Source organism: Chrysoperla carnea (assembly GCF_905475395.1).
Source record: "Chrysoperla carnea chromosome X unlocalized genomic scaffold, inChrCarn1.1 SUPER_X_unloc_60, whole genome shotgun sequence".
Taxonomy (NCBI): domain Eukaryota; kingdom Metazoa; phylum Arthropoda; class Insecta; order Neuroptera; family Chrysopidae; genus Chrysoperla; species Chrysoperla carnea.
The window spans coordinates 15,914-37,679 of record NW_025408190.1 but is presented as its reverse complement, the minus strand read 5'-3'; the positions used below and the strand labels follow the sequence as shown (position 1 = coordinate 37,679).

At 24.0% G+C, this 21,766-nt stretch overlaps 3 non-coding genes across 3 annotated transcripts; all 3 read left to right on the top strand.

Annotated features, from left to right (window-relative positions):
* Positions 1–4,297: 4,297 nt before the first annotated feature.
* On the top strand, positions 4,298–4,416 carry LOC123304519. Its single transcript, XR_006536533.1, has one exon. It is a non-coding gene; the product is annotated as a 5S ribosomal RNA (ribosomal RNA).
* Positions 4,417–10,777: 6,361 nt separating this feature from the next.
* LOC123304518 lies at positions 10,778–10,896 on the top strand. The gene has a single exon (XR_006536532.1). It is a non-coding gene; the product is annotated as a 5S ribosomal RNA (ribosomal RNA).
* A 6,361-nt stretch (positions 10,897–17,257) lies between these two features.
* Positions 17,258–17,376, top strand: LOC123304517. Its single transcript, XR_006536531.1, has one exon. It is a non-coding gene; the product is annotated as a 5S ribosomal RNA (ribosomal RNA).
* The last annotated feature ends 4,390 nt before the right edge of the window (positions 17,377–21,766 follow it).

The window sequence follows — 21,766 nt, the reverse complement described above, 5'->3', positions numbered from 1 at the left end:
AATAAAGGTAATGTAATGCATTTGCATTACACTGATTTACGATATATATTCCGCGATATCCTTTATTATATTTAAAATTAATAATATTGATATACTAATAATAGATATATTCAAGCTATTAATATATAAAATTTTATATTAAATATGATATTAATAATTGTTTATTTTATTTTTTTGTATATATAAAAATAATTTACTCTTATTTAAAAAATTTGATGGCTCTCTTAAAAAGAGAGCCGTTTTTTTATATGTTGATGTATTTTTATGTTATCAATTAAATAATATTTTCGATTTATTTATTTTGAACTTGTATATTTTGTAACAGCTTTAGTACCTTCACTAACAGCGTGCTTTGCCAATTCACCAGGTAATAATAATCGAACTGCGGTTTGAATTTCCCGACTTGTGATTGTTGAACGTTTATTATAATGTGCTAAACGTGATGCTTCAGCAGCAATACGTTCAAAAATATCATTAACAAAACTGTTCATGATACTCATAGCTTTACTAGAGATACCAGTATCAGGATGCACTTGTTTTAATACTTTGTAAATGTAAATTGCATATGATCCTTGCGCTTCCTCTTCTTTTTCTTATCACTCTTTGATATATTTTTTTGAGCTTTGCCAGCTTTTTTTTGCTGCTTTTCCACTTGTTTTTGGTGGCATTGTTAAAAACAATTAATATACACAGATAGTTACAGAACACCAGTCAGTATATGTATGAGCGTGTCGTGTATACAACTAGCGTATTATATACGCGAAGATGGATATAACAATAAAAATGAATACTACTCTCTGATTGGCTAAAAATAATACTATAAGGTGATTGGTTTATTTTTAAAGTTTTATATTTTATAAATATTATAAATTAAAATACCCAAATAACATTTTAAACATTTATGTTACAATCCCCGTAACGTACACATCTGTGTGATTATATTTACAAAAAAAAAATATTAATTAAATAAATTTATTCGCTATGTCTGGACGAGGTAAAGGTGGTAAAGTAAAGGGAAAGGCAAAGTCAAGATCAAGCCGAGCAGGATTACAATTTCCTGTTGGAAGAATTCACAGATTATTACGAAAAGGAAATTATGCTGAACGAGTAGGTGCTGGTGCCCCAGTATATTTGGCTGCTGTTATGGAATATTTGGCTGCAGAAGTTCTCGAGTTAGCTGGTAATGCTGCCCGTGATAACAAAAAAACACGTATCATTCCACGTCATTTACAATTGGCAATTCGTAATGATGAAGAATTAAATAAATTATTATCTGGTGTAACAATTGCTCAAGGTGGTGTATTACCAAACATTCAAGCAGTGTTATTACCAAAGAAAACTGAAAAGAAAGCATAAATTAAAAACATTGCATTAATTTTTATAATAATAATACATCGATCATAGGCCTTTTAATAAAAGGCCACAAATTTATTTAAAATAAGAGTAAAAATTATTTTTATAAATAATATATTATAATATTTTTTTAAAGAATCAATTTAAATAATTATAAATTAATGATTCTTTTTTTTTTTTTTTTTTTTTATATGTTATTATGGAAATAATTCATCATATTATGATGACATTTAGGTAACATATTATAAGAATATTCATAAAATATTATCAAAATAATATTGTATTATGATGATATTTAGACAAAATATTATAAGAATATACACAAAATATTATCAAAATAATATCATTAGATAACAAAACTGTTCATGATACTCATACCTTTACTAGAGATAAAAGTATCAGGATGCACTTGTATTAATACATATTATCACAACATCACAAAATATTTTTTAAAAGGAAAAATTTTTTTAAAATTATTATAAAATTTGATTGAATTAAATTTCAATTTATTTTTTTAATAATTAAAGAAAAAAAAAAAACAAAGCATATAAACTTTCTATTGAAAATGTTATTTTAAACTAGATGGCCAAGTGAACTTCGTTACACAAACAATATATGACGTATTCGTTATTTAAATAATCAGTATCCTTTGATATTATATCAATACGTTACTCTCTTCTTTTGATACATATTAATAAAATTTCAATTTATAAGATTTTATGTCAATTATATAAATAATATTATAAATTTTCTAAATACATAAGTTAAGTAACAAAAAATTTGAATAACAAGATAAATTTATATATTATGTTTTAATACTCGATACTATAATATATCGCATCCGTTACCAATTATTCGGTATCCTTTGATTTATACACAGAATGAACTAAAAATATATATCAAATTTATTTTATTTATTTATATATTTAATATTATTATTATTATTTTATATTACAAAGTTTCTTAACGAAGCTTACAATGATTTCTCATATCGTACTTAACAAAATTATTTAGATCATATAAAATTTAAATTGTTAAAAAATTTGTATATTTATTATTATTATTATTTATTTTTATTAAAATTACATAACATAAAATTAATAATATTTTAATAATTATATAAATTAATTCTTATTTAAAATAATCTTATATTAATCTCAACAAATACTCTAATAATATATTTTGTCATAAATTTTTTTATATTTAAAATAAATATTATAATATATAAATACTTATATCAGTATAAAATTTCTTTATATAATTATGAAAAAATTAATTTAATAGTTAATTATTGATATTAATGCATAAATAAAAGTATTTTCTAATGAAATATATTTTGTCAATGTTCGATTAACACATTTCATAATAATACGTTTTCATTATTGACAAAAAAAGTTTTTCTAAAAATGAAATCTTATACTATAATATATATATTTATATATTAAATTTTTTAATTATTTATATACTAATAATTTATAATAAATCGATATTAAATAAAAAATAAAAATATATACTTTTTAAGTTTACCTTAAAAATATTATTGTTTTGTATGATTGAAATAATTAATATTAAACTATGTTTATTAATAATTGTTAATAAAAAAATTAAATATATTTTAATTTATAAAATAAATATTATTATTAAATTTATAATTTATTATTTTATATATTATAGAAATTGAAAAAATAAATCATGTTTACTACGACAGTAAATTAGAAATACTATTTAATTTTTATGTGTTTTCTACATGGTACTTTGACTTACATAGGGACTTATATTATTGTGAATAATGATATAATTGAAAACCTTTATTTTTTATTTGATAGAATTATTATATTTTATCATTTAAATATTTATAATAAATACATTATTTTTATAAAGTAAAAAAATATGGCCGAAGAAAATTCTACAGCTGTTGCAGCAACTGCGGTTACTGCTGCTTCTACAACACCAACAAAAAAAGCAACAGCTTCTGGTGCTAAACGTACAAAACAACATTCAAAACCAACACATCCACGTACATCAGAAATGGTTGTTAACGCAATTAAAAATTTAAAAGAACGTGGTGGTTCATCATTACAAGCAATTAAAAAATATTTAGCTGCAAATTATAAAGTGGATTCTGATAAAATTTCACCATTTATTAAAAAATATTTAAAAGCTGCTGTAACTGAGGGAGCCTTGGTACAAACTAAAGGTAAAGGTGCATCTGGTTCATTCAAATTGGCTGCTTCCGCTTCATCTAATTCTTCAGCTAAATCAAAAGTATCCAAAAAAGAAAGTGGAGCAAAAGGTTCAGCAAAGAGTGCTAAAAGTAAACGGGCACCAAAAGAAAAGAAAGCCACAACTACATCATTGGCAGCCAAAAAGCCTAAAGCAAAAAAAGCGACTCCATCATCATCAACTGCTGCTAAAAAAGTTACTGCAAAATCATCAGCGGCATCAAAAAAAGCACCAGTTAAAGCAAAACCAGCAAAAAGTACAAAATCCGCTGCCAAAAGTAGCCCTGCTCGTAAACCGAAAGCACCAAAAGCTAAGAAAGCTTCTGTTGCCAAATCATCTCCTACAAAAATTAAAAAAGCAGCACCAAAAAAGAAATGATCTGTTACTTTAATAATATATTGAAATATTTCATTATTTTTGCTAAAAAATGAAAATAACATAGGCCTTAATACAGGCCACAAATTAATATTTGATAAGAGTAAATTATTTTTTGTATAAATATTTTATAAAATAATAGTTAAGAAACATTTGCCACAGTCAGTACCACGGATGGGTGGCCACTTGAGAATACTGTGTGCGGTTGCATTTTTATTTAAAATATATGGTATAATAAATAAGTATATATTTAAATTGATTACTTCATTGAAAATTTTAATAATATACTTTAATATTAATGATATTTATGAAAAATATATATTTGTAAAAATTTTCATTTATTACTGGCAACAGCCATACCACGTTGAAAACACCGGTTCTCGTCCGATCACCGAAGTTAAGCAACATTGGGCACAGTCAGTACTTGGATGGGTGACCGCTTGGGAACACTGTGTGCGGTTGCCTTTTTATATTAAAAATATAAATTATTTTTCTTCTTTTCTTTTTTTTTACACACCATATATAAATATATGTTATTTAGAAATGTAAACCTTTTATATTATTCGTCAACAAATAAATATTATTTTTTGTATAAAATTTTATTGCATTTATAACTCATATCATGGTTACTTTAAAGCGAGAAGTTTTTTTAATATTTCAAATGAATATAAAATAATATAAATTTTATGAAATTTATTTATTTTTAGAAATAGCAATCGCTTATAATTATAACAAAATTTTAATAATGTTTAATTTTATTTCAATAATTTATATATATATATATATATATATATATTTTTTTTTATAAAAATAATATACTCTTATTTAATAATATATGTTGGTCCTATATATAGGACCGAAAATATTTCTTATTTGTTTTTTTTTTTTTTAAATTGTCATTTAAAACGCTTATGCACGTTCTCCACGAATACGTCTTGCCAATTGTATATCCTTAGGCATAATTGTAACACGCTTTGCATGAATTGCGCATAAATTGGTATCTTCAAATAAACCTACTAAATAGGCTTCACTAGCTTCTTGTAATGCCATAACAGCTGAACTTTGGAAACGTAAATCGGTTTTAAAATCTTGTGCAATTTCACGTACTAAACGTTGGAATGGTAATTTACGAATTAACAATTCAGTACTTTTTTGATAACGACGAATTTCTCGTAAAGCTACTGTACCAGGACGATATCTGTGTGGTTTTTTTACTCCACCAGTTGCTGGTGCACTTTTACGTGCAGCTTTCGTTGCTAATTGTTTTCTTGGTGCTTTACCACCAGTTGATTTACGTGCAGTTTGCTTGGTTCTAGCCATTTTCAAATAATAATGTTTTTACAAAAAAACACACAATTTTAAAAATTATATTCGACAATTTGATACTACAAAGTCAAATGTTTAAATGCGAAATAAATGTGTTGTATTTATATTTATATGAAATTTCAAAATTTTTGTTGTCATATCCTATTGGATAGCTATCAGAGTATGGACTAATCAAATTGTATAGGCGTGGCTTAAAAAATCTTTAATGCTTTATATAAAAAGGCACAATTGTACCGGCGCTCACATACATTACAATACTTGTGAGGTTAACACACGTGTTATCCGTTCGTTAAAATATTGTAAATAATTTTTTATTAAAATGACTGGCAGAGGAAAAGGTGGAAAGGGTCTTGGAAAAGGGGGTGCAAAACGTCATAGAAAAGTTTTGCGTGATAATATCCAAGGTATTACAAAACCTGCAATTCGTCGTTTAGCACGACGAGGTGGAGTAAAACGTATCTCTGGTTTAATTTATGAAGAAACACGTGGTGTACTTAAAGTATTCCTTGAAAATGTTATTCGGGATGCTGTTACATATACTGAACACGCAAAACGTAAAACAGTTACAGCTATGGATGTTGTATATGCATTAAAACGACAAGGTCGTACTTTGTATGGTTTTGGAGGTTAAGAAAATATAATAATTTACTTAAAATATTTAGTAAATTTATTAAAGAATATTTAATACATCCGATAAATTTAAACAGGCTTTCCTTTTTGGGAAGCCACTAATTTTATTTATATAAGAGTAAATAAATTTGTTAATAAATATAACATATTATATAATTTGTTTACAACAAATTATTTTGTTTATAACATACATTACCAAATATTTTTATTTATTTTTTTTTTTTTTATTGTAATATATCTGCAATAATAAATTATAATTTGTATATTATCTATTTTATTTTACAATAACTTATTGAATTTTTGAAAAAATTTTATTATAAATTAATATACTATTATATTTTTTATATATACAAGTTAAGAGTAACAAGTATCGATAGGAGATTATCGAATTTATAACTAATAAAACATTTCGCCTTAATCAAAGAAAATAAAGATTTTGCTATACCATTTTTTATACTTTCAATAAATAATTTATTATTAAATTTTTATTATTTCATTTATTTTTTAAAATTATTAAAAATATTTTTCTAATAATTATAAGCGTACATAAACAAGTAGTAAATGTAAAATGAAAATAATAAAGGTAATGTAATGCATTTGCATTACACTGATTTACGATATATATTCCGCGATATCCTTTATTATATTTAAAATTAATAATATTGATATACTAATAATAGATATATTCAAGCTATTAATATATAAAATTTTATATTAAATATGATATTAATAATTGTTTATTTTATTTTTTTGTATATATAAAAATAATTTACTCTTATTTAAAAAATTTGATGGCTCTCTTAAAAAGAGAGCCGTTTTTATATGTTGATGTATTTTTATGTTATCAATTAAATAATATTTTCGATTTATTTATTTTGAACTTGTATATTTTGTAACAGCTTTAGTACCTTCACTAACAGCGTGCTTTGCCAATTCACCAGGTAATAATAATCGAACTGCGGTTTGAATTTCCCGACTTGTGATTGTTGAACGTTTATTATAATGTGCTAAACGTGATGCTTCAGCAGCAATACGTTCAAAAATATCATTAACAAAACTGTTCATGATACTCATAGCTTTACTAGAGATACCAGTATCAGGATGCACTTGTTTTAATACTTTGTAAATGTAAATTGCATATGATTCCTTGCGCTTCCTCTTCTTTTTCTTATCACTCTTTGATATATTTTTTTGAGCTTTGCCAGCTTTTTTTGCTGCTTTTCCACTTGTTTTTGGTGGCATTGTTACAAACAATTAATATACACAGATAGTTACAGAACACCAGTCAGTATATGTATGAGCGTGTCGTGTATACAACTAGCGTATTATATACGCGAAGATGGATATAACAATAAAAATGAATACTACTCTCTGATTGGCTAAAAATAATACTATAAGGTGATTGGTTTATTTTTAAAGTTTTATATTTTATAAATATTATAAATTAAAATACCCAAATAACATTTTAAACATTTATGTTACAATCCCCGTAACGTACACATCTGTGTGATTATATTTACAAAAAAAAATATTAATTAAATAAATTTATTCGCTATGTCTGGACGAGGTAAAGGTGGTAAAGTAAAGGGAAAGGCAAAGTCAAGATCAAGCCGAGCAGGATTACAATTTCCTGTTGGAAGAATTCACAGATTATTACGAAAAGGAAATTATGCTGAACGAGTAGGTGCTGGTGCCCCAGTATATTTGGCTGCTGTTATGGAATATTTGGCTGCAGAAGTTCTCGAGTTAGCTGGTAATGCTGCCCGTGATAACAAAAAAACACGTATCATTCCACGTCATTTACAATTGGCAATTCGTAATGATGAAGAATTAAATAAATTATTATCTGGTGTAACAATTGCTCAAGGTGGTGTATTACCAAACATTCAAGCAGTGTTATTACCAAAGAAAACTGAAAAGAAAGCATAAATTAAAAACATTGCATTAATTTTTATAATAATAATACATCGATCATAGGCCTTTTAATAAAAGGCCACAAATTTATTTAAAATAAGAGTAAAAATTATTTTTATAAATAATATATTATAATATTTTTTTAAAGAATCAATTTAAATAATTATAAATTAATGATTCTTTTTTTTTTTTTTTTTTTTTATATGTTATTATGGAAATAATTCATCATATTATGATGACATTTAGGTAACATATTATAAGAATATTCATAAAATATTATCAAAATAATATTGTATTATGATGATATTTAGACAAAATATTATAAGAATATACACAAAATATTATCAAAATAATATCATTAGATAACAAAACTGTTCATGATACTCATACCTTTACTAGAGATAAAAGTATCAGGATGCACTTGTATTAATACATATTATCACAACATCACAAAATATTTTTTAAAAGGAAAAATTTTTTTAAAATTATTATAAAATTTGATTGAATTAAATTTCAATTTATTTTTTTAATAATTAAAGAAAAAAAAAAAACAAAGCATATAAACTTTCTATTGAAAATGTTATTTTAAACTAGATGGCCAAGTGAACTTCGTTACACAAACAATATATGACGTATTCGTTATTTAAATAATCAGTATCCTTTGATATTATATCAATACGTTACTCTCTTCTTTTGATACATATTAATAAAATTTCAATTTATAAGATTTTATGTCAATTATATAAATAATATTATAAATTTTCTAAATACATAAGTTAAGTAACAAAAAATTTGAATAACAAGATAAATTTATATATTATGTTTTAATACTCGATACTATAATATATCGCATCCGTTACCAATTATTCGGTATCCTTTGATTTATACACAGAATGAACTAAAAATATATATCAAATTTATTTTATTTATTTATATATTTAATATTATTATTATTATTTTATATTACAAAGTTTCTTAACGAAGCTTACAATGATTTCTCATATCGTACTTAACAAAATTATTTAGATCATATAAAATTTAAATTGTTAAAAAATTTGTATATTTATTATTATTATTATTTATTTTTATTAAAATTACATAACATAAAATTAATAATATTTTAATAATTATATAAATTAATTCTTATTTAAAATAATCTTATATTAATCTCAACAAATACTCTAATAATATATTTTGTCATAAATTTTTTTATATTTAAAATAAATATTATAATATATAAATACTTATATCAGTATAAAATTTCTTTATATAATTATGAAAAAATTAATTTAATAGTTAATTATTGATATTAATGCATAAATAAAAGTATTTTCTAATGAAATATATTTTGTCAATGTTCGATTAACACATTTCATAATAATACGTTTTCATTATTGACAAAAAAAGTTTTTCTAAAAATGAAATCTTATACTATAATATATATATTTATATATTAAATTTTTTAATTATTTATATACTAATAATTTATAATAAATCGATATTAAATAAAAAATAAAAATATATACTTTTTAAGTTTACCTTAAAAATATTATTGTTTTGTATGATTGAAATAATTAATATTAAACTATGTTTATTAATAATTGTTAATAAAAAAATTAAATATATTTTAATTTATAAAATAAATATTATTATTAAATTTATAATTTATTATTTTATATATTATAGAAATTGAAAAAATAAATCATGTTTACTACGACAGTAAATTAGAAATACTATTTAATTTTTTTGTGTTTTCTACATGGTACTTTGACTTACATAGGGACTTATATTATTGTGAATAATGATATAATTGAAAACCTTTATTTTTTATTTGATAGAATTATTATATTTTATCATTTAAATATTTATAATAAATACATTATTTTTATAAAGTAAAAAAATATGGCCGAAGAAAATTCTACAGCTGTTGCAGCAACTGCGGTTACTGCTGCTTCTACAACACCAACAAAAAAAGCAACAGCTTCTGGTGCTAAACGTACAAAACAACATTCAAAACCAACACATCCACGTACATCAGAAATGGTTGTTAACGCAATTAAAAATTTAAAAGAACGTGGTGGTTCATCATTACAAGCAATTAAAAAATATTTAGCTGCAAATTATAAAGTGGATTCTGATAAAATTTCACCATTTATTAAAAAATATTTAAAAGCTGCTGTAACTGAGGGAGCCTTGGTACAAACTAAAGGTAAAGGTGCATCTGGTTCATTCAAATTGGCTGCTTCCGCTTCATCTAATTCTTCAGCTAAATCAAAAGTATCCAAAAAAGAAAGTGGAGCAAAAGGTTCAGCAAAGAGTGCTAAAAGTAAACGGGCACCAAAAGAAAAGAAAGCCACAACTACATCATTGGCAGCCAAAAAGCCTAAAGCAAAAAAAGCGACTCCATCATCATCAACTGCTGCTAAAAAAGTTACTGCAAAATCATCAGCGGCATCAAAAAAAGCACCAGTTAAAGCAAAACCAGCAAAAAGTACAAAATCCGCTGCCAAAAGTAGCCCTGCTCGTAAACCGAAAGCACCAAAAGCTAAGAAAGCTTCTGTTGCCAAATCATCTCCTACAAAAATTAAAAAAGCAGCACCAAAAAAGAAATGATCTGTTACTTTAATAATATATTGAAATATTTCATTATTTTTGCTAAAAAATGAAAATAACATAGGCCTTAATACAGGCCACAAATTAATATTTGATAAGAGTAAATTATTTTTTGTATAAATATTTTATAAAATAATAGTTAAGAAACATTTGCCACAGTCAGTACCACGGATGGGTGGCCACTTGAGAATACTGTGTGCGGTTGCATTTTTATTTAAAATATATGGTATAATAAATAAGTATATATTTAAATTGATTACTTCATTGAAAATTTTAATAATATACTTTAATATTAATGATATTTATGAAAAATATATATTTGTAAAAATTTTCATTTATTAGTGGCAACAGCCATACCACGTTGAAAACACCGGTTCTCGTCCGATCACCGAAGTTAAGCAACATTGGGCACAGTCAGTACTTGGATGGGTGACCGCTTGGGAACACTGTGTGCGGTTGCCTTTTTATATTAAAAATATAAATTATTTTTCTTCTTTTCTTTTTTTTTACACACCATATATAAATATATGTTATTTAGAAATGTAAACCTTTTATATTATTCGTCAACAAATAAATATTATTTTTTGTATAAAATTTTATTGCATTTATAACTCATATCATGGTTACTTTAAAGCGAGAAGTTTTTTTAATATTTCAAATGAATATAAAATAATATAAATTTTATGAAATTTATTTATTTTTAGAAATAGCAATCGCTTATAATTATAACAAAATTTTAATAATGTTTAATTTTATTTCAATAATTTATATATATATATATATATATATATATATTTTTTAATAAAAATAATATACTCTTATTTAATAATATATGTTGGTCCTATATATAGGACCGAAAATATTTCTTATTTGTTTTTTTTTTTTTTAAATTGTCATTTAAAACGCTTATGCACGTTCTCCACGAATACGTCTTGCCAATTGTATATCCTTAGGCATAATTGTAACACGCTTTGCATGAATTGCGCATAAATTGGTATCTTCAAATAAACCTACTAAATAGGCTTCACTAGCTTCTTGTAATGCCATAACAGCTGAACTTTGGAAACGTAAATCGGTTTTAAAATCTTGTGCAATTTCACGTACTAAACGTTGGAATGGTAATTTACGAATTAACAATTCAGTACTTTTTTGATAACGACGAATTTCTCGTAAAGCTACTGTACCAGGACGATATCTGTGTGGTTTTTTTACTCCACCAGTTGCTGGTGCACTTTTACGTGCAGCTTTCGTTGCTAATTGTTTTCTTGGTGCTTTACCACCAGTTGATTTACGTGCAGTTTGCTTGGTTCTAGCCATTTTCAAATAATAATGTTTTTACAAAAAAACACACAATTTTAAAAATTATATTCGACAATTTGATACTACAAAGTCAAATGTTTAAATGCGAAATAAATGTGTTGTATTTATATTTATATGAAATTTCAAAATTTTTGTTGTCATATCCTATTGGATAGCTATCAGAGTATGGACTAATCAAATTGTATAGGCGTGGCTTAAAAAATCTTTAATGCTTTATATAAAAAGGCACAATTGTACCGGCGCTCACATACATTACAATACTTGTGAGGTTAACACACGTGTTATCCGTTCGTTAAAATATTGTAAATAATTTTTTATTAAAATGACTGGCAGAGGAAAAGGTGGAAAGGGTCTTGGAAAAGGGGGTGCAAAACGTCATAGAAAAGTTTTGCGTGATAATATCCAAGGTATTACAAAACCTGCAATTCGTCGTTTAGCACGACGAGGTGGAGTAAAACGTATCTCTGGTTTAATTTATGAAGAAACACGTGGTGTACTTAAAGTATTCCTTGAAAATGTTATTCGGGATGCTGTTACATATACTGAACACGCAAAACGTAAAACAGTTACAGCTATGGATGTTGTATATGCATTAAAACGACAAGGTCGTACTTTGTATGGTTTTGGAGGTTAAGAAAATATAATAATTTACTTAAAATATTTAGTAAATTTATTAAAGAATATTTAATACATCCGATAAATTTAAACAGGCTTTCCTTTTTGGGAAGCCACTAATTTTATTTATATAAGAGTAAATAAATTTGTTAATAAATATAACATATTATATAATTTGTTTACAACAAATTATTTTGTTTATAACATACATTACCAAATATTTTTATTTATTTTTTTTTTTTTTATTGTAATATATCTGCAATAATAAATTATAATTTGTATATTATCTATTTTATTTTACAATAACTTATTGAATTTTTGAAAAAATTTTATTATAAATTAATATACTATTATATTTTTTATATATACAAGTTAAGAGTAACAAGTATCGATAGGAGATTATCGAATTTATAACTAATAAAACATTTCGCCTTAATCAAAGAAAATAAAGATTTTGCTATACCATTTTTTATACTTTCAATAAATAATTTATTATTAAATTTTTATTATTTCATTTATTTTTTAAAATTATTAAAAATATTTTTCTAATAATTATAAGCGTACATAAACAAGTAGTAAATGTAAAATGAAAATAATAAAGGTAATGTAATGCATTTGCATTACACTGATTTACGATATATATTCCGCGATATCCTTTATTATATTTAAAATTAATAATATTGATATACTAATAATAGATATATTCAAGCTATTAATATATAAAATTTTATATTAAATATGATATTAATAATTGTTTATTTTATTTTTTTGTATATATAAAAATAATTTACTCTTATTTAAAAAATTTGATGGCTCTCTTAAAAAGAGAGCCGTTTTTATATGTTGATGTATTTTTATGTTATCAATTAAATAATATTTTCGATTTATTTATTTTGAACTTGTATATTTTGTAACAGCTTTAGTACCTTCACTAACAGCGTGCTTTGCCAATTCACCAGGTAATAATAATCGAACTGCGGTTTGAATTTCCCGACTTGTGATTGTTGAACGTTTATTATAATGTGCTAAACGTGATGCTTCAGCAGCAATACGTTCAAAAATATCATTAACAAAACTGTTCATGATACTCATAGCTTTACTAGAGATACCAGTATCAGGATGCACTTGTTTTAATACTTTGTAAATGTAAATTGCATATGATTCCTTGCGCTTCCTCTTCTTTTTCTTATCACTCTTTGATATATTTTTTTGAGCTTTGCCAGCTTTTTTTGCTGCTTTTCCACTTGTTTTTGGTGGCATTGTTACAAACAATTAATATACACAGATAGTTACAGAACACCAGTCAGTATATGTATGAGCGTGTCGTGTATACAACTAGCGTATTATATACGCGAAGATGGATATAACAATAAAAATGAATACTACTCTCTGATTGGCTAAAAATAATACTATAAGGTGATTGGTTTATTTTTAAAGTTTTATATTTTATAAATATTATAAATTAAAATACCCAAATAACATTTTAAACATTTATGTTACAATCCCCGTAACGTACACATCTGTGTGATTATATTTACAAAAAAAAATATTAATTAAATAAATTTATTCGCTATGTCTGGACGAGGTAAAGGTGGTAAAGTAAAGGGAAAGGCAAAGTCAAGATCAAGCCGAGCAGGATTACAATTTCCTGTTGGAAGAATTCACAGATTATTACGAAAAGGAAATTATGCTGAACGAGTAGGTGCTGGTGCCCCAGTATATTTGGCTGCTGTTATGGAATATTTGGCTGCAGAAGTTCTCGAGTTAGCTGGTAATGCTGCCCGTGATAACAAAAAAACACGTATCATTCCACGTCATTTACAATTGGCAATTCGTAATGATGAAGAATTAAATAAATTATTATCTGGTGTAACAATTGCTCAAGGTGGTGTATTACCAAACATTCAAGCAGTGTTATTACCAAAGAAAACTGAAAAGAAAGCATAAATTAAAAACATTGCATTAATTTTTATAATAATAATACATCGATCATAGGCCTTTTAATAAAAGGCCACAAATTTATTTAAAATAAGAGTAAAAATTATTTTTATAAATAATATATTATAATATTTTTTTAAAGAATCAATTTAAATAATTATAAATTAATGATTCTTTTTTTTTTTTTTTTTTTTTATATGTTATTATGGAAATAATTCATCATATTATGATGACATTTAGGTAACATATTATAAGAATATTCATAAAATATTATCAAAATAATATTGTATTATGATGATATTTAGACAAAATATTATAAGAATATACACAAAATATTATCAAAATAATATCATTAGATAACAAAACTGTTCATGATACTCATACCTTTACTAGAGATAAAAGTATCAGGATGCACTTGTATTAATACATATTATCACAACATCACAAAATATTTTTTAAAAGGAAAAATTTTTTTAAAATTATTATAAAATTTGATTGAATTAAATTTCAATTTATTTTTTTAATTATTAAAAAAAAAAAAAAAACAAAGCATATAAACTTTCTATTGAAAATGTTATTTTAAACTAGATGGCCAAGTGAACTTCGTTACACAAACAATATATGACGTATTCGTTATTTAAATAATCAGTATCCTTTGATATTATATCAATACGTTACTCTCTTCTTTTGATACATATTAATAAAATTTCAATTTATAAGATTTTATGTCAATTATATAAATAATATTATAAATTTTCTAAATACATAAGTTAAGTAACAAAAAATTTGAATAACAAGATAAATTTATATATTATGTTTTAATACTCGATACTATAATATATCGCATCCGTTACCAATTATTCGGTATCCTTTGATTTATACACAGAATGAACTAAAAATATATATCAAATTTATTTTATTTATTTATATATTTAATATTATTATTATTATTTTATATTACAAAGTTTCTTAACGAAGCTTACAATGATTTCTCATATCGTACTTAACAAAATTATTTAGATCATATAAAATTTAAATTGTTAAAAAATTTGTATATTTATTATTATTATTATTTATTTTTATTAAAATTACATAACATAAAATTAATAATATTTTAATAATTATATAAATTAATTCTTATTTAAAATAATCTTATATTAATCTCAACAAATACTCTAATAATATATTTTGTCATAAATTTTTTTATATTTAAAATAAATATTATAATATATAAATACTTATATCAGTATAAAATTTCTTTATATAATTATGAAAAAATTAATTTAATAGTTAATTATTGATATTAATGCATAAATAAAAGTATTTTCTAATGAAATATATTTTGTCAATGTTCGATTAACACATTTCATAATAATACGTTTTCATTATTGACAAAAAAAGTTTTTCTAAAAATGAAATCTTATACTATAATATATATATTTATATATTAAATTTTTTAATTATTTATATACTAATAATTTATAATAAATCGATATTAAATAAAAAATAAAAATATATACTTTTTAAGTTTACCTTAAAAATATTATTGTTTTGTATGATTGAAATAATTAATATTAAACTATGTTTATTAATAATTGTTAATAAAAAAATTAAATATATTTTAATTTATAAAATAAATATTATTATTAAATTTATAATTTATTATTTTATATATTATAGAAATTGAAAAAATAAATCATGTTTACTACGACAGTAAATTAGAAATACTATTTAATTTTTATGTGTTTTCTACATGGTACTTTGACTTACATAGGGACTTATATTATTGTGAATAATGATATAATTGAAAACCTTTATTTTTTATTTGATAGAATTATTATATTTTATCATTTAAATATTTATAATAAATACATTATTTTTATAAAGTAAAAAAATATGGCCGAAGAAAATTCTACAGCTGTTGCAGCAACTGCGGTTACTGCTGCTTCTACAACACCAACAAAAAAAGCAACAGCTTCTGGTGCTAAACGTACAAAACAACATTCAAAACCAACACATCCACGTACATCAGAAATGGTTGTTAACGCAATTAAAAATTTAAAAGAACGTGGTGGTTCATCATTACAAGCAATTAAAAAATATTTAGCTGCAAATTATAAAGTGGATTCTGATAAAATTTCACCATTTATTAAAAAATATTTAAAAGCTGCTGTAACTGAGGGAGCCTTGGTACAAACTAAAGGTAAAGGTGCATCTGGTTCATTCAAATTGGCTGCTTCCGCTTCATCTAATTCTTCAGCTAAATCAAAAGTATCCAAAAAAGAAAGTGGAGCAAAAGGTTCAGCAAAGAGTGCTAAAAGTAAACGGGCACCAAAAGAAAAGAAAGCCACAACTACATCATTGGCAGCCAAAAAGCCTAAAGCAAAAAAAGCGACTCCATCATCATCAACTGCTGCTAAAAAAGTTACTGCAAAATCATCAGCGGCATCAAAAAAAGCACCAGTTAAAGCAAAACCAGCAAAAAGTACAAAATCCGCTGCCAAAAGTAGCCCTGCTCGTAAACCGAAAGCACCAAAAGCTAAGAAAGCTTCTGTTGCCAAATCATCTCCTACAAAAATTAAAAAAGCAGCACCAAAAAAGAAATGATCTGTTACTTTAATAATATATTGAAATATTTCATTATTTTTGCTAAAAAATGAAAATAACATAGGCCTTAATACAGGCCACAAATTAATATTTGATAAGAGTAAATTATTTTTTGTATAAATATTTTATAAAATAATAGTTAAGAAACATTTGCCACAGTCAGTACCACGGATGGGTGGCCACATGAGAATACTGTGTGCGGTTGCATTTTTATTTAAAATATATGGTATAATAAATAAGTATATATTTAAATTGATTACTTCATTGAAAATTTTAATAATATACTTTAATATTAATGATATTTATGAAAAATATATATTTGTAAAAATTTTCATTTATTACTGGCAACAGCCATACCACGTTGAAAACACCGGTTCTCGTCCGATCACCGAAGTTAAGCAACATTGGGCACAGTCAGTACTTGGATGGGTGACCGCTTGGGAACACTGTGTGCGGTTGCCTTTTTATATTAAAAATATAAATTATTTTTCTTCTTTTCTTTTTTTTTACACACCATATATAAATATATGTTATTTAGAAATGTAAACCTTTTATATTATTCGTCAACAAATAAATATTATTTTTTGTATAAAATTTTATTGCATTTATAACTCATATCATGGTTACTTTAAAGCGAGAAGTTTTTTTAATATTTCAAATGAATATAAAATAATATAAATTTTATGAAATTTATTTATTTTTAGAAATAGCAATCGCTTATAATTATAACAAAATTTTAATAATGTTTAATTTTATTTCAATAATTTATATATATATATATATATATATATTTTTTAATAAAAATAATATACTCTTATTTAATAATATATGTTGGTCCTATATATAGGACCGAAAATATTTCTTATTTGTTTTTTTTTTTTTTAAATTGTCATTTAAAACGCTTATGCACGTTCTCCACGAATACGTCTTGCCAATTGTATATCCTTAGGCATAATTGTAACACGCTTTGCATGAATTGCGCATAAATTGGTATCTTCAAATAAACCTACTAAATAGGCTTCACTAGCTTCTTGTAATGCCATAACAGCTGAACTTTGGAAACGTAAATCGGTTTTAAAATCTTGTGCAATTTCACGTACTAAACGTTGGAATGGTAATTTACGAATTAACAATTCAGTACTTTTTTGATAACGACGAATTTCTCGTAAAGCTACTGTACCAGGACGATATCTGTGTGGTTTTTTTACTCCACCAGTTGCTGGTGCACTTTTACGTGCAGCTTTCGTTGCTAATTGTTTTCTTGGTGCTTTACCACCAGTTGATTTACGTGCAGTTTGCTTGGTTCTAGCCATTTTCAAATAATAATGTTTTTACAAAAAAACACACAATTTTAAAAATTATATTCGACAATTTGATACTACAAAGTCAAATGTTTAAATGCGAAATAAATGTGTTGTATTTATATTTATATGAAATTTCAAAATTTTTGTTGTCATATCCTATTGGATAGCTATCAGAGTATGGACTAATCAAATTGTATAGGCGTGGCTTAAAAAATCTTTAATGCTTTATATAAAAAGGCACAATTGTACCGGCGCTCACATACATTACAATACTTGTGAGGTTAACACACGTGTTATCCGTTCGTTAAAATATTGTAAATAATTTTTTATTAAAATGACTGGCAGAGGAAAAGGTGGAAAGGGTCTTGGAAAAGGGGGTGCAAAACGTCATAGAAAAGTTTTGCGTGATAATATCCAAGGTATTACAAAACCTGCAATTCGTCGTTTAGCACGACGAGGTGGAGTAAAACGTATCTCTGGTTTAATTTATGAAGAAACACGTGGTGTACTTAAAGTATTCCTTGAAAATGTTATTCGGGATGCTGTTACATATACTGAACACGCAAAACGTAAAACAGTTACAGCTATGGATGTTGTATATGCATTAAAACGACAAGGTCGTACTTTGTATGGTTTTGGAGGTTAAGAAAATATAATAATTTACTTAAAATATTTAGTAAATTTATTAAAGAATATTTAATACATCCGATAAATTTAAACAGGCTTTCCTTTTTGGGAAGCCACTAATTTTATTTATATAAGAGTAAATAAATTTGTTAATAAATATAACATATTATATAATTTGTTTACAACAAATTATTTTGTTTATAACATACATTACCAAATATTTTTATTTATTTTTTTTTTTTTTTTTGTAATATATCTGCAATAATAAATTATAATTTGTATATTATCTATTTTATTTTACAATAACTTATTGAATTTTTGAAAAAATTTTATTATAAATTAATATACTATTATATTTTTTATATATACAAGTTAAGAGTAACAAGTATCGATAGGAGATTATCGAATTTATAACTAATAAAACATTTCGCCTTAATCAAAGAAAATAAAGATTTTGCTATACCATTTTTTATACTTTCAATAAATAATTTATTATTAAATTTTTATTATTTCATTTATTTTTTAAAATTATTAAAAATATTTTTCTAATAATTATAAGCGTACATAAACAAGTAGTAAATGTAAAATGAAAATAATAAAGGTAATGTAATGCATTTGCATTACACTGATTTACGATATATATTCCGCGATATCCTTTATTATATTTAAAATTAATAATATTGATATACTAATAATAGATATATTCAAGCTATTAATATATAAAATTTTATATTAAATATGATATTAATAATTGTTTATTTTATTTTTTTGTATATATAAAAATAATTTACTCTTATTTAAAAAATTTGATGGCTCTCTTAAAAAGAGAGCCGTTTTTATATGTTGATGTATTTTTATGTTATCAATTAAATAATATTTTCGATTTATTTATTTTGAACTTGTATATTTTGTAACAGCTTTAGTACCTTCACTAACAGCGTGCTTTGCCAATTCACCAGGTAATAATAATCGAACTGCGGTTTGAATTTCCCGACTTGTGATTGTTGAACGTTTATTATAATGTGCTAAACGTGATGCTTCAGCAGCAATACGTTCAAAAATATCATTAACAAAACTGTTCATGATACTCATAGCTTTACTAGAGATACCAGTATCAGGATGCACTTGTTTTAATACTTTGTAAATGTAAATTGCATATGATTCCTTGCGCTTCCTCTTCTTTTTCTTATCACTCTTTGATATATTTTTTTGAGCTTTGCCAGCTTTTTTTGCTGCTTTTCCACTTGTTTTTGGTGGCATTGTTACAAACAATTAATATACACAGATAGTTACAGAACACCAGTCAGTATATGTATGAGCGTGTCGTGTATACAACTAGCGTATTATATACGCGAAGATGGATATAACAATAAAAATGAATACTACTCTCTGATTGGCTAAAAATAATACTATAAGGTGATTGGTTTATTTTTAAAGTTTTATATTTTATAAATATTATAAATTAAAATACCCAAATAACATTTTAAACATTTATGTTACAATCCCCGTAACGTACACATCTGTGTGATTATATTTACAAAAAAAAATATTAATTAAATAAATTTATTCGCTATGTCTGGACGAGGTAAAGGTGGTAAAGTAAAGGGAAAGGCAAAGTCAAGATCAAGCCGAGCAGGATTACAATTTCCTGTTGGAAGAATTCACAGATTATTACGAAAAGGAAATTATGCTGAACGAGTAGGTGCTGGTGCCCCAGTATATTTGGCTGCTGTTATGGAATATTTGGCTGCAGAAGTTCTCGAGTTAGCTGGTAATGCTGCCCGTGATAACAAAAAAACACGTATCATTCCACGTCATTTACAATTGGCAATTCGTAATGATGAAGAATTAAATAAATTATTATCTGGTGTAACAATTGCTCAAGGTGGTGTATTACCAAACATTCAAGCAGTGTTATTACCAAAGAAAACTGAAAAGAAAGCATAAATTAAAAACATTGCATTAATTTTTATAATAATAATACATCGATCATAGGCCTTTTAATAAAAGGCCACAAATTTATTTAAAATAAGAGTAAAAATTATTTTTATAAATAATATATTATAATATTTTTTTAAAGAATCAATTTAAATAATTATAAATTAATGATTCTTTTTTTTTTTTTTTTTTTTTATATGTTATTATGGAAATAATTCATCATATTATGATGACATTTAGGTAACATATTATAAGAATATTCATAAAATATTATCAAAATAATATTGTATTATGATGATATTTAGACAAAATATTATAAGAATATACACAAAATATTATCAAAATAATATCATTAGATAACAAAACTGTTCATGATACTCATACCTTTACTAGAGATAAAAGTATCAGGATGCACTTGTATTAATACATATTATCACAACATCACAAAATATTTTTTAAAAGGAAAAATTTTTTTAAAATTATTATAAAATTTGATTGAATTAAATTTCAATTTATTTTTTTAATAATTAAAGAAAAAAAAAAAACAAAGCATATAAACTTTCTATTGAAAATGTTATTTTAAACTAGATGGCCAAGTGAACTTCGTTACACAAACAATATATGACGTATTCGTTATTTAAATAATCAGTATCCTTTGATATTATACCAATACGTTACTCTCTTCTTTTGATACATATTAATAAAATTTCAATTTATAAGATTTTATGTCAATTATATAAATAATATTATAAATTTTCTAAATACATAAGTTAAGTAACAAAAAATTTGAATAACAAGATAAATTTATATATTATGTTTTAATACTCGATACTATAATATATCGCATCCGTTACCAATTATTCGGTATCCTTTGATTTATACACAGAATGAACTAAAAATATATATCAAATTTATTTTATTTATTTATATATTTAATATTATTATTATTATTTTATATTACAAAGTTTCTTAACGAAGCTTAC